Source organism: Pygoscelis adeliae, unplaced genomic scaffold, assembly GCF_000699105.1.
Source record: "Pygoscelis adeliae isolate BGI_AS28 unplaced genomic scaffold, ASM69910v1 Scaffold66, whole genome shotgun sequence".
NCBI classification, from domain to species: Eukaryota; Metazoa; Chordata; class Aves; order Sphenisciformes; family Spheniscidae; genus Pygoscelis; species Pygoscelis adeliae.
In genome coordinates, this window is record NW_008825167.1 from 2,260,671 (window position 1) to 2,274,228 (window position 13,558).

A 13,558-nucleotide genomic window follows, 5' to 3' on the forward strand; every position below is an offset into this window, starting at 1 on the left:
TACTGAAAGAGTAGTTAAACATTGGAACAGGCTGCCCAGGGAAGTGGTTGGGTCACCATCCCTGGAAGTATTTAAAAAACATGTAGATGCGGCGCTTAGGGACATGGTTTAGTGGGCATGGTGGTGTTGGGTTGACGGTGGGACTCGATGATCTTGGAGGTCTTTTCCAACCTTAATGATTCTATGATTCATGGAAATACTGGAATTTTACACTGGTTGTTCTAACGGCTGTGGTCTGCCCATTGAGGGCCAAGGCAGGTGAAGGAAGCCAATGGATTGTTCTTGGTAGATAAGACTGGCTAAAAGCAAGGTATTGAGGGACCTAGCTGATCCTGAGGGTTCAAAATAAATAAATCTGCTGAAACGGTCAACAGGGTACATCATATGTAATAATGATAGCATTTAGGATGACCCTGCGGAAGTTCTGTAGATCACAAGGATACAGTTCTCGTGACAGAGGTGGAGGTTAACTGGTCGAAAGTATAGAAACAGAAAAAAAGAACCTTTTGTGGGTGGGGGTTTTTTGTTTGTTTGTTTGGGTTAGGTTGGGGTTTGTTTTTTTTTTTGTTAATTGCCCTTTCTGTAGTGACGTAATGCTGAAATTTGCTCAGATATAATCTAAAAAGTTATCCACCCGTGAATGTGGTGTAAAATCTGGCCTGGTTGCTCTGTGGGAAACCAGATTATGTGTCCTTGAAGTTGACTAGAAATATTGTGTGTAAGGTTTTTCAGTGTGGTGGGAGTGGTCTGAATGTATATATGCAAGAGAGGATGTAAATACAGCTGTCACTTTTTTTTGTGATCTAACTTCTGCTGACTTGTACTCCCTCATTATTGACTTTTTAAGTCATTTGTCTTAAATTGTAGAATGACAATTGACTTTCAAATTGATGAGGCTGTGGGCTTGATGACATGAGATGGCTTCACTCTGTAACTTAAGCATTGGTTTGGCAATGAGCATTGATTCTCTGGCATTGCCCTCAATTCTAGGTTTGCTGTGAAACTAACCAGTCAGCAAACTGATCAGGGTTAAGTGTAATGCTCTTTTCTCCATCTGCGAACATGTCAAACTTCAAAGAGCTTAAGTTGGGGCCGCGCTGTAACGCGGTTGTGTTGGCATAGCTGAAGGAAGAGATAGAGCGCTTTCCTGTGGATGAATGGGAATGAGGAGGGAAAGCTGGGGACAGACCTCTTCAGATAGCACTGTGGCTGGATGCTGTGACTGTGAAAATGTGGCTGAAAGCTGATGATTACCCTCAAAGCAGCTGCCAGGGCCTCTGTGTTACCTGTCCTCTGTCACTTACTTACTACCATCCTGTGGACGGAGGTTACCATCACCAGAGCAAAGTCCAGAAGACCAGATCTTTTAGGTCTTTTGACATGTCTCAGTCTAAAAACAAGTAGTTTATATAGCCTTGGGCGTGGGTGAAAGTAATTCTCGGTGGCTTCATGTTGAAGCAGAAGAGCAGTACTCGCATTATTACCTGTTCTCCTGGATCCACTCTGAGTACAGCAACCCTTTGCAGGAAAAGGAGTATCAGTTGCTTTGGAGGAAGGGGTGAAATGTCAGCCCTTTCTGCACTGATTCTCTCTCTTGGCCTTGATTTATGTAACTTAGTTGAACAGAGAAAACTTTCTTATTTAAACACTTGTTTGGACATTGGAAATGTTTTCTGCACTTGTGTTAATATTGGATTGTAACAAGTTAGAAGCACGATGGTCATCTTGTTATGTGTTAGGGCAGTGCCTAATTAGTGAGTCCCTAGAGGTCTTCTCTGCTAACAAAATGTATCTGATGAATAGTTTACTTAAGAGATACAGCTTTTCTACTAAGCAGTATGGATCCACTTTTATACTGAATTAAGGCCTGGACTCTTTTAAATGATTGTGTCTATGTCAGTACCAGTCACATCAATATGACTTACCTTTGTAAGCATGCCTTAACTGAAGGGTTGTTTGGGTTTTGTTTTCCTTTTTAACAAAAGAAAAACTTACAAATTGGATTTTAAATTGGATTTTCATAGCTGTCCTGCAAACTTGCATTATCGTGCATCACTACATTAATCTTCCAGGACAAGACCAAAAAATGTACTTTTCTGCTTTAAAAGTATTTGATGGTTGATGAGCTTTCGCCATAATGCAATTGTTACATGCCTTGTACATAATGCCATGACTGTATATTGCTTCTGTGTGACCCTCACTCAAGAGTTTCATCTTCCTTTTGTTCACCAACAGGGGAAAAAGTCTTTTCTTTCCTCTTATTAGTTTTCTCAAAGGTGCCGGATGTTTTTAACCCTCTCTCATTCATACCTATTCTGCTTCCTGCTTGTCAGCTACCTTCCCCAGGCAGCCTGGTAGTTTGGCCTGGGTGAAATACTTCCTTCTCCAGAGGGATCCAGCGTATTACACGGCAACCTGTGTCAGCTGAAGCAGAGGCATTTGGAGAGAACATGAACCCAGATCTCTCCCGTCATTTGGGCACTGTGCCCTGTATGACCGTATTACTTTCATGGATGTAAGGATCTTGAACATGTCATAAAGTTTATAAATAACTAAAAGGCTCATGGTTTTGTGTTATTAAGTGTATCTTGCATTCTGATGCAACAAATAGGTTAAAAAATTTCTCTAACTGCTTTCTGCTATCCTGTGGTCATGCTTGCCAAACTCTTATTTGGAAACAATACTGCAAGGAATTACTGCTACTAATAGTTGACGGCAGAGCAATGTATTCACTTACAGCTTACAGGAAGAGAGATTGAGGGTGTGGTACAATTAGCTTGTGGCTGCTACGCTCCTTTTGCGTGTGTACGTTTGTGCATGAAGTGGAGATGAAATTCTAAGTAATTTTGTTTCAAATGTTATTGTAAGATCACTTTGAATCCCAAGGCAAATAAATTGTTCTTATTTTGCAAGAACTGTTTTTAGGAGTGAATTATTTTGCAGATAGGGTATTTAAGCTTACAGCTGGGACAGTGCATGTGTGAGAGATTCAGTATCAGTTCGTAAGTCCACGAGATGTTGCCAAAGATGATTCAAATGCTTAAGCAGAAGAGAGCAGATGGAAATTTGCTGACTTCTCGTGATAAAAGAAATTGATGAAGTACTATCTTTCTCCCCAGATATTTTTGCAGAAGGGGTTATCATGTAATTTCCACACTGGAAAGGCAGAAAGGAGAGGTTCTGAGCTTGGCTGCCTGATGCAAGCCTTCAATGTCAAATCTAATACAATTTTTAATACTGTGACAGTGTTCTAACTCAGAACACTTTTCTGCGGCCTTGCTGGACAGCACAATTAGTAGCTCAAATTTGGAGATAAGATTCTGTCTTGCTCTCAATCTCTCATTTCAGAGGGTTGAGGAAGATGTTGCTTGAAAACCTGTTTATACTTACGATTTAGAAAAGCTTTTGGCCAGTATATCATCTGCCTGATGAAAGGATGGTACATGCTTTAGCAAACTCGACACTTTCTGTCCTTGTTGACTCAAGCAGTTAGGATTTTTCATGTCAAACTTGGTACACTTGAGTAGAAAGCATGTGCTTTTTGATACTTGAAATATAGCATTTATCAAAATGCATGCAATTAGCGTAACTGAGACGAGTGTTCAGCCTATCCATCAGCTTTCCATGTTCATTTTGCCTCATGGGGTGGAAACTAGTCTCTTCCACTCCGCTCTGTCATTTGGTGTTACACCAAATCTGCTCTGATGCTGCTGAGCTTCTCATTAGGATCTGCTGTGGGTGTGTTTGCTTCTTCACACTAGTAGATTTGCACTTCAAGAGGACATGCAGATGTCTAGGGTTGAACTGCTGTTTGATTCTCCAGATTGACTCACCAGTCTTTCTGTTGAATTTCCAGATGCTTTCATAGGTGCTTAATTGGAAGGTGTCTCATTTCCTGCCTAATGCTTCTCTTGATCTCTGGTTCTTACGGGCAATGCACTGTTTGCACAGATACAGTGCCTGAGACGTTGCTTGGTGTAGCTCTGGTTTCTGTACTGTAATGCTTCTTGGTCAAAGACTTTCCTTGATGTTACTTCGTCTTTTACACTTTGAGTAGTGTGACCCATCAAGGCCTCTGAGCTGAGCTTTCATCTGCCATTTTTGCCTTCTGACATAATGTTATTGCTTGACACATGGAATTCAAGGATGGCCTGCTATTTCTCCTGAGACTCTGTTTGTACGAAACCCCGTTGGAAGTGTCACACAGGATCACAATATAGTAAGCAATAAATGTCTAGGCCTCTTAGTAATTTTCTGCGTTATACCAGAGTTTGTATTGCTTACAGAGTTTTTGGTATTACTCTCTGGTCCCACACTGAAAGGTATAGAGAAAGTGGCACTTCTTTAGCACTTCTTCACATCAGTTTCCATATTTCCATCACTCCACTGTCCAGTTATGCATCCTTGTAAGAACATACCATGTTTCACAAAGGTTTGGGCCCTTGACAGTTTCAGTTAGAGTTCTGTAGAATTAAAAAAGGTTCCACGAGGTATGCTGGTATATACTCTCAAATGCTTTTGAAAGTTAATTAAAACATATATGTTCTCATATGATTGCTCTTCTTGTAAATATTTGGTATAGGCAGAGTCCATTCAGCTTTCTCTGTTCTTCCCTAAGACTTGCAACATCTACTTTTTCTATCCTTCATAGTATCACACTGTGTATGGCTTTTTCCTGTAATAGACAGGAGTTGTTGGTGCCACTGACTTTGCTAAAGTATGATGATACAAGGCGTACAAAGGGCTGCAAGCATTTGACTGAAATCTTGCTTTTCTTTAGCTCTTTGTTTGCTAATCATGCTTCTGATGTATGATCAATGCTGATATTCAGTAATCTACATTTGCGTTTTGCCTTTAAATCTGGTGCTGAGGTGGGCTTATGTTCTGGAGGACTTTTTCAAAATCTTTCCATTTGTTTTCTTTTCAAAAGAAAGGCTGTAAGTATTTTCTAGGCCCGATTTCTAATTGTTCTTTTTTAATTTCTTCTGAAGTTTCCAGATGGGGGTGTATGAAATCCTACTACAGCAGCGGTCTTCGTTTCAGCTAGTAGGTTCTTAATGTGTTTTTGGTTCTTTTCTCGCAGTCCTGTCTCGTGCTTCCCCCCTGCGTTTCCAGTATTTCGTTAGCCAAAGTTCTTGGGATTTTCTGTTCAGCATAATTTCTTTCCCTGGTAAAGTGCCTGCTCTGATAGCTTATTGAAATCTGATCTATCTGCAGGTATGCAGTCAGAACAGTAAAAATTTGGATAATTTTTTTCTGAAACTGTTGCTTCTCTTCAGATTTAGCTTGTATTTGACCATACTGTGTTTCAGGACTGTTCCTTAGTCCAACCTGAATTTACTGTGCACTCTTCAGTTCTCCATTTATACCATTGATTTTGTTGGCTAAATTCAGTTTACAATTGTTTTTCTTAGTTTCGTGGTAGTGGTGGTTGGCTTGTTTTGTTTTGTTTTCTTCAATTACTCATACTTACCTGATTTGTTCTTTAATCTTGTATAGTTTAGCTGAATCTTATGTTGGTGCAGATGTAGTTGATTTAAATTTTGCTCTTGGATTAAATCTGTTTAATTTGCTTATGCTACTCTGAGAGAATGGGATACTTAACAAGAATTAATTTGGAGTAGAATTCAGTGACTTCCCTGTTGTTTTGGTCAATGGTTCTTGGTCGTGGTTTTCGCAAGTGGTGGGGTTTTTTTTGGTGGTGGTTGGTTGGGTTTTTTTACAAACTTATGAATAAGTTTTTATATCATACCTTGACAGCACTTTTAACTCCATCTGTATTCTTCTTACTGTTTCTCCATCACTTCATATAGCCTGGTGTGATTGACATGTAGTATAAAATTTATTTTCTTCAGGTGTGTGAGATTATTTGGTTTTGTCCAAATATCAATTTCTTCTGTGTTGTAAGCCTTCACATACCTGTAACTGTCTAGCATGTCCTGTCAGTGCTCATCTCGCTACTCAGCCTTTTCCTACTTCTGCTAGTTTTTTGTTTCAGGTCAAGACTATTGGGTTTGTTTCTGGGAACTTATTGTTTGGATGTATTTTTGTGTGAGTTACTGCGCCTGGACATTTCATCACCTGTAAACTGGGCCTCGGTGGAAATAAAGGCAATTCTTTTGCTGTGTGTTCATGTATCTGTATGTAGCGATACATATAGATTGTAATGCACATTCTGGTTTCCTCTCTGTTGAAGAGGAAAACAGCAAAGTTTTACAACCCTAAAATATTTTAAATGTTGCTTAGTAGATAACACTGACAAATGTGGTTACATCTTACAATGATTACAGCCCTTCAGCTTAGCAGACGAAGTTACAAAAAGTTCTAAAAGCTGAAAGTCTAAACCCAGTTAGATTTAGGTTCGAGTTAAGCTACAGATTTTTACAGGGGTGCTCATGAGTTGTTTGGACACCTTGACAAGTACTGTGGTAGATGTTCAATTGCTGATCACTTTTAAATTAAGACATTTAGAAGATAATCTAATTCAATCACGATTCTTAAACTTGAAGGGAGGATGAAAGCTTTATCCTTTGTTACTGCTTTATCCTGCAGTAGTCAAGCCAGATCATCACACTGGCCCTTCCTGAGCTTTTTTTTTTTTTTTTTTTTTAAGATTAGTGGTTAGGTTTTCAGTCTTCTCTCATTTGTATGTATCTGCCTGAAGACAGAAAAAGCAAGTACTGTTTTTTGTGCTTGCCTTGCTAAATGTCAGTAGAGCGACAGTACTTCCTCAAAGTCAGTTTCACTGAACACGTTTGAAAACTCGTGTGCAAAGGAAATGGTGGCTGGGCAAATCAGTGCTCTACAAAACTGCATTGGTAGAAAGAGCAACAAAGGCAGGTGTTGGGGAAGACTTAACAAATCTTAGGCCTTAATTTTAGAGTAAGAATTTGTTTTTCTTGATGCCATATTACATGTCCATATAAGCCAATGCTATATAACCCATGTGGGAAGACAGTTATGAAATATGTATGTAGAGGTTATTTTGCTTTCATTTCTATGAATGAACACCTGTAAAACAAAACCGTATAACCCGTCATACAGTTCTAAGGGTGGTGTTCACAATGAAGAGGTTATTTTCATAGTTCTGTGGATACTATTACCAGGATTGGAAGTTTAACATTGTAACTATTTTTGAGTGGTGTATAATACTTACTATTCATTTAGGCTCTCCCATGAAATGAAATCAAATAGAAGTGACACCCCCCTCCCCCCTTAAAAGGATTTGTCCGTAATATTACGTATGACGTTCATATTGTTGCTCTAGGTTGAGTTTTGGCAGACAAGTAATTGGATGACCTCATGTTGTAATAACCAATGAGAGTGCTAATCACATAAACATGTGGACTGCCTTGAGAAAGAATGGAAGAGTAATGAGTCAGTATAGTTACTAGGAAAAACAATAGCTTGTACTGTACGTTTTAGCTATGTGTTGTTATGAGTTATTGTTTTTATAGTCCAGGAAGTAACACTTAAACTTTAGGAAGAGTTTATTCATTGTCCATGAAATCAATATAAAACTGAATGCTAAGGGTGCAAATATGACTTAAGTTGACCCTATTGATTGAGGCTTTCTCAGAAATCAGCTGACATCTACAATCCAAATACGTCCCTTGGATGTTTCAGGTTTATGACCGGAGCTCATTATGTGTCCATCTTGCCTTAGTGGAAAGAGAAGGGGTCATCGGCACACTTCAAATATTGGGAACCGTTTAAGCAGTGTGTGTTTCATTCAGTGTTGGAATGTCACGATGCCTGTTTTGAAAAATTCTTACTAATGACACATGTGACTTTGCAAGCTTTCCTAGTTGCAGTGTTGAGCTCATACACAAATAGGCTGCTGGCATCCATGGGACTATTAGCTCATGAGCATAACTCCAAGAGTCACAGTCTGACCTGTATTAAATCTTAGCTCTTTTAGAGGGTATACTTCTGTATTTGCTATATGTGCTAAAAGGATGTATGCTGTTTGTTTAGGCATTTTTAAGATAAAAATCTCTTAACAGAAGGTGTCTTGAGAGACTGTCGGGCTGTAGGTTATATTAGTGTAGAGCAGGGAGAAGGCTGTGGCAGGGCAGGGCTCAGCTCTCAGGAGCCAGGTGAATAACACATGCTTGTCATCTGGGAGGAGGAGAGGGTGTCCCTGGGTGGCAGTATCAGGCACAACAGTGGCACCAACTGCAGAGTGACCTCCTTCCAGCTCTAGGCAAGGTTTGATGCAAGTTGCCTGTGACACTGAAGAATGGATGTATCACAGGTCACCGGTGTGTGCTGAAAGCGCCTCAAGTCTGAGGATCGCATAGTTAAAGCTGAATGGGAAGTGTCACTGTCTGATATCGTCCCAAGCTTTTTGATAGTGTTTGCTGTGCAACAAAGCCATGGCTGCTGGTAATTTTTAAGGTCTGAAGTGACATTATTTACTATCATTCATAAACAGTAAATAAATTGGCTTTGGTGTTTTAATAAGGTGTGCTAGAGGTAATATATAATCCAGGTCTTCACCCTTGAATATGTAATCCAATTTAGTTTGAGAACCCAGGTAAAACACCACAGGCTTACAAACATAATCGTAAGATTGCTGTCAGGGGGACTGTAGAAAGGTGATAAAGACTACTCGATCTTTCTGTGTGTTTTATTTAAATCAAAGTGTGACTTTTTGTGAAAGAGGGTTACTGTTTGTCAGTAAGAAAATCCTTTTATAATAAAAAAGATTGTTCATCTGTAAGGTGCATAAGCTTGCTTTTCCTTTAAAAACACTAGTAAATGGTGTTTTGCAAAGAAACTTGCAAATTGTTATTAAAGATTAAAAAATAATTACTAGTTATATTTTAAAAGACAGAAAAGAAAGAGGGAGAAATATTCCTGCAGCAAAGATCTGTGCCACAGATATCCAAACAGCTGAAAACATTGTGACTTACTACAGGTATTTGAGTCCATATACTCTAAAGTGTGTGTGTTTTCAGTGGTGGTAACTTAGAGTGTACCAGGTTGATTCTACTGCAGGTCATCCCTTGATTTCATTACTGCTTGTGGGCAGTTTGTAATCAGTCTGGACTATAAGCTGTCTGAATGCTGGTCCCCAAAGAGCAGAGAATGCAGTGGTGCTTGGAAGAGTCTAGACTGGCTGAATCAATTGGCTTAGTTTTCAAATCAAGATGACCTACCTTTCTGGAAAACATCCTTTGGTCAGATAGAAATTGTTTGGCTTAAAGGGGGTCTGCGTTATGAAGGAGATCAGGCTTCATGTGGTCATAATCCCTTCTAGCAAAAAACAGTTTGAAAATTGGTTGCTAGTGTAAGGATACAAGTACAGTACATCATAATTTAATGCATGAATACAGACTACTAATCTGTATGCTTTGTGCAGTGATTATAGGCTCCCCCTCCAGCTTACAACTAAACGTGAGGCACAGTGGTCAGATAAGTAAGATGTAGTATGATTTCTTCCTTCAGCATAAATTTCATCAGGCAACTGAACCCCTTTCCAGTAATACCCTCTAGTGCATTGTATGCCCTTCCAGTAACATGATGCAAGAGCAATTGCCCAGGCCCCCTAGCCAGTTGTGCCTTTGCATTCCCTGGTTTCAGACACTACACTTCACTGCTTTTCCTCTGCTAATACCTATATTTTACAGAAAAGAAAGAAAATATTGAACAATTTTCTGGACCTTTGCTTTAGAATACAAGTTTGCAAAAGAGGAAGCTGACTTTACTCAAAAAGTTGTATCAAACAAAATGAAGGCATTATCCCTCCCTTTTCCCCTCCTGCCCCCATATATAGGTATGGTTGCTCTAGGCATTTGGCTTGTGTGTCTGATGGGACTGTTCCTCAATATAAGGTTACTTGTGCTTGGGCGCCTTCAGGATCCGGGGCTGTCATCAGTTAGCCAGATACTAATCCCACAAAATTTAACACGTGCTTTAAACCTTTGCTCATGAAAACTGCTTGCTTGAACAAGGGCTTGCAGATTTAGTATTCTTGCATTGGGAATTCCTTCCCTTATTTCACTATGTAGTCAGAAACCTGATGAAATAATGGGGGAAAAAATTGCAATCGGTATAGTCACATGATTTGATGCCTGGATAATTCACTGGCTCCTGCCCAAGGACCAGTCTAATCTAAGGAATATGATTCTTTGTTGCCTGTTCTGTTTCTATAGAAACTCTTGGTTACTTATTTCTTAACCATGTCTCGAAAAGGTACTTGCTATATGAAGAATTAATGAACAGTATTAAAATGAATTGTTATTCTTTTTCTTTTCTCTTTTCTTTTCTTTTCTTTTGATTACTTCATGTAGAAATTCCTCAGAGGCATTATCAGTTTGAACTGCTGTGATTTCATTCTGGTTGGATCACACATGCATTTAAAAAACAAAAAAAACCCCTAACACTGACGTACAATGCAAAATGGAAAAGTTCCTGAAGGACAGCAATTGGGGTAGTTGCATGATTGCAAGAGTAAATATTAATTGGCTTTAATGTATATAAGAACACATAAATTATTTTTTAAATACCACGTGTATCATCTGTCAAAACAGCTAGTTCATGATATAAGTAAAATTTTACTGATAAACTGTCTGTTGCAATTAACTTGGTAAGCTAGACTTTGAATTTCCATGGGGTCTTCCGGAGTTCTGTGAATTTTCTTCCTTTAACCTCATTGCATGGGTATTCCTACAACCTATTTCCATTGCTGAGAAGGCATTGGGCTACTCCTACTTATTGCACCAGTGGAAAGTATTCTTTCTTTTCTTTTCCTTACCTACCTCCCATCTGTTGTTGCAGTGCTAGCTAGTCGTCTTTTTTTTTTTTTTTTTTAATAGCTGTCTCCACATTTCTTGAATACACTGCTCTATCTTATGTTGTTTCTGTTTGGTGGGGCAGGGACATGTTCCTCTCCTCCTCCTATCTCCAGTATCTCAGGGAGAGGGAGGTAGGATGGGGAAGCTCCTCTTAACTTGATGTTGCTGCACAAGTCAGTAGGTTTGTTCTGGGTCTCTGACTTTAGCTGTGTATCCCAGTTTTTACAGCTTGTCCTGGTTTCGGCAGGGATAGAGTTCATTTCCTTCCTAGTAGCTGGTACAGTGCTGTGTTTTGGATTTAGGAGGAGAACAAAGTTGATAACGCACCCATGTTTTAGTTGTTGCTAGGTAATGCTTACACTAGCCAAGGACTTTTCAGCTTCCCATGCTCTACCGACTGAGAAGGCTGGGGGTGCACAAGAAGCTGGGAGGGGGCACAGCCAGGACAGCTGACCCCGACTGGCCAAAGGGACATTCCATACCATGTGCCGTCATGCTCAGTATAGAAACTGGGGGAAGCTGCCCGGGGGGGGGCCGCTGCTCGGGGACTGGCTGGGCATCGGTCGGCGGGTGGTGAGCAGTTGCATTGTGCATCACTTGCTTCGTGTATTATTATTATTACATTATTATTATTGCTATTATTATTTTATTTCAATTATTAAACTTTTTATCTCAACCCACGAGTTTTTCTCACTTCTACTCTTCCAATTCTCTCCCCCATCCCACCGGGGGTGGGGGAGAGGGGCAGAGGAGGAGTGAGCGGGCGGCTGTGTGGTACTCAAGTTGCCGACTGAGGTTAAACCACAACACAGCTGCAGCGCCATCCTAGAACTAGCGGCAGAATTGGTTGGTAGGAACACCCACACACCAACAGATTTGGAAATACAACAGGAGGAAAGAAACAAGCATATTTTTGAAGATTACAGGGACTTAACAGTGTATCTGTACCTCAGAGAATACTACATTTGGCCAGCATACAACTTTAGTTAGATATTACATCGTGCCTATTGCATATTTAGTACTGTCAGTAGACATGTGAAGCTGCAAAGCATGAAGAAACTTTGGCATGAGCTCTGCTACATGTTTGCAGCAAACCCAGATGATTAACGCAGTGTAGTGTCTGGCTTGGTCTGCACTCCAGTTGAGCAATACTCTTGAGCTCAGTAGTAGCTTTAAGCATTTGAGGATCTCTGCCCACGTTTGAAGTGAAATGTGCACACATGTGCTTGCTGGACCAGGACCATACTGGTGTTGTGAAGCTAGAATGGAGAGTATATGTAACAAAAAACATTTAAAAAGAACATTATAACGTACTTCAGTCTGCTGAGTTTGAAAGTACCTTGGGAGGGCTGGTGGAGGATTGATCAGAGGCAGCTTGTCAGTGCACACCAGTAATCAAAATGCGTGAGAGATGAGGGTTTAAGATGGCAATAGGAACAACTAAAGCTAGTTAAACTAATTAACATTGGGATATTTCACATTATAGGATACGAACACAAAATATTAATCAGCAGACAGCTCTCTAAAACTGCTTGCAAACAAATGACCTGATGTTGTGTCCAGACTTGTTTCTCATGTATTTCAGAATTCTTGTATTAAAAAGTGGTGGATATTAATGCATTGGGCAGGAAGAGATTACATTTGATCTGGCCTGTGAAGATCGGTATAAAACAAAATAGAAATAAAAAGCATGGATTAGGGGAATACAAAAATAACTGATAGGTGGGGTATTTCCAAATTGCAGTTTCAGTTTGGATTTAAGGGATCTACTAAGATGGAAAATGGGTAGTGCTTTTATATCTTTATGATGCATAAAGCAGATCTGAAAGAAGAACAGCGAGGGAAGCAGTCTTCTGTACCAGTTACAACAGTCCAGAATGAGGAACTAATAAAACTATGACAGTAAAAGATGAAAACAGACACTTGAAATGAGAAGAGGATTTTAACAAGAGTGTGTTAGAATGTTTTTTTGGCGAGTGCAGTTTTTTTCAGCTGTTTAAAAGAACCTAATTTCTACCCCAATAAATATTTGCAGAAAAAAAAACAACTTTGAAAGTTCATCCATCTATTTTCAATATGTGAATTTGCTGAGAACTTCAACATGAGAATTTAAATCTGACATCTCTTCAGGGGAGATGAAAATTATTTGTGGAGGTGAAAAGGGGGAAAACTTTTACCTCTAAAAAAAAAATAGGGCTTCTTGTGGGAGAGGCTTTGGGGGGTTAGAGTTTTTGTGTGTAATTTCTTATTAAAATAGGATCTAGAATTTGTGGAAATATAGTTAGGAATTATTGGTAGTATTTGGTATGCAACTGTTGATGGCCCCCTCAGTAGCAAAGAATTTTCAGAGCTACTTCAGGAAAACAGTATGGCTTTGTCTTTCATCAGTATCCTTTCAGCTGAAGAACAGCTTGACTGTTAGGCATTTTGAGCCTTTCTACCCTAAAGAATCAGACCATTAAGTAGCATAATTATTTTTGCTGGAAGTCTTAGTTTCTCCTAGCTGATATTTGAGTTTTGAACCCTTCTAGGGTGTATTGTCTGGGGTTTTTTGTTGGTGTTGAGGTGGTTGGTTTGTTTGTTTGTTTTTCCCCCAGGGCTCCAAAAGGATATGAAACACAGAAAAGAACTAAATAACTTTTAAACATGGTTTTATAAAACAGCTACCTTCTGCTTTGCTTCAGTTTGTCTGCCTTTATGCTAGAATCAATGTATGTTTAAAAGTTGCAGTGTTGTTGAAACTGACTTGCGTCTCT

General features: G+C 39.5%; 1 protein-coding gene across 1 annotated transcript in view; it reads left to right on the top strand.

The window, feature by feature from the left end:
* Nucleotides 1-13,558, top strand: part of TBC1D9 (TBC1 domain family, member 9 (with GRAM domain)) — a 53,724-nt gene that overhangs the window by 1,335 nt on the left and 38,831 nt on the right. The window lies entirely within an intron of this gene.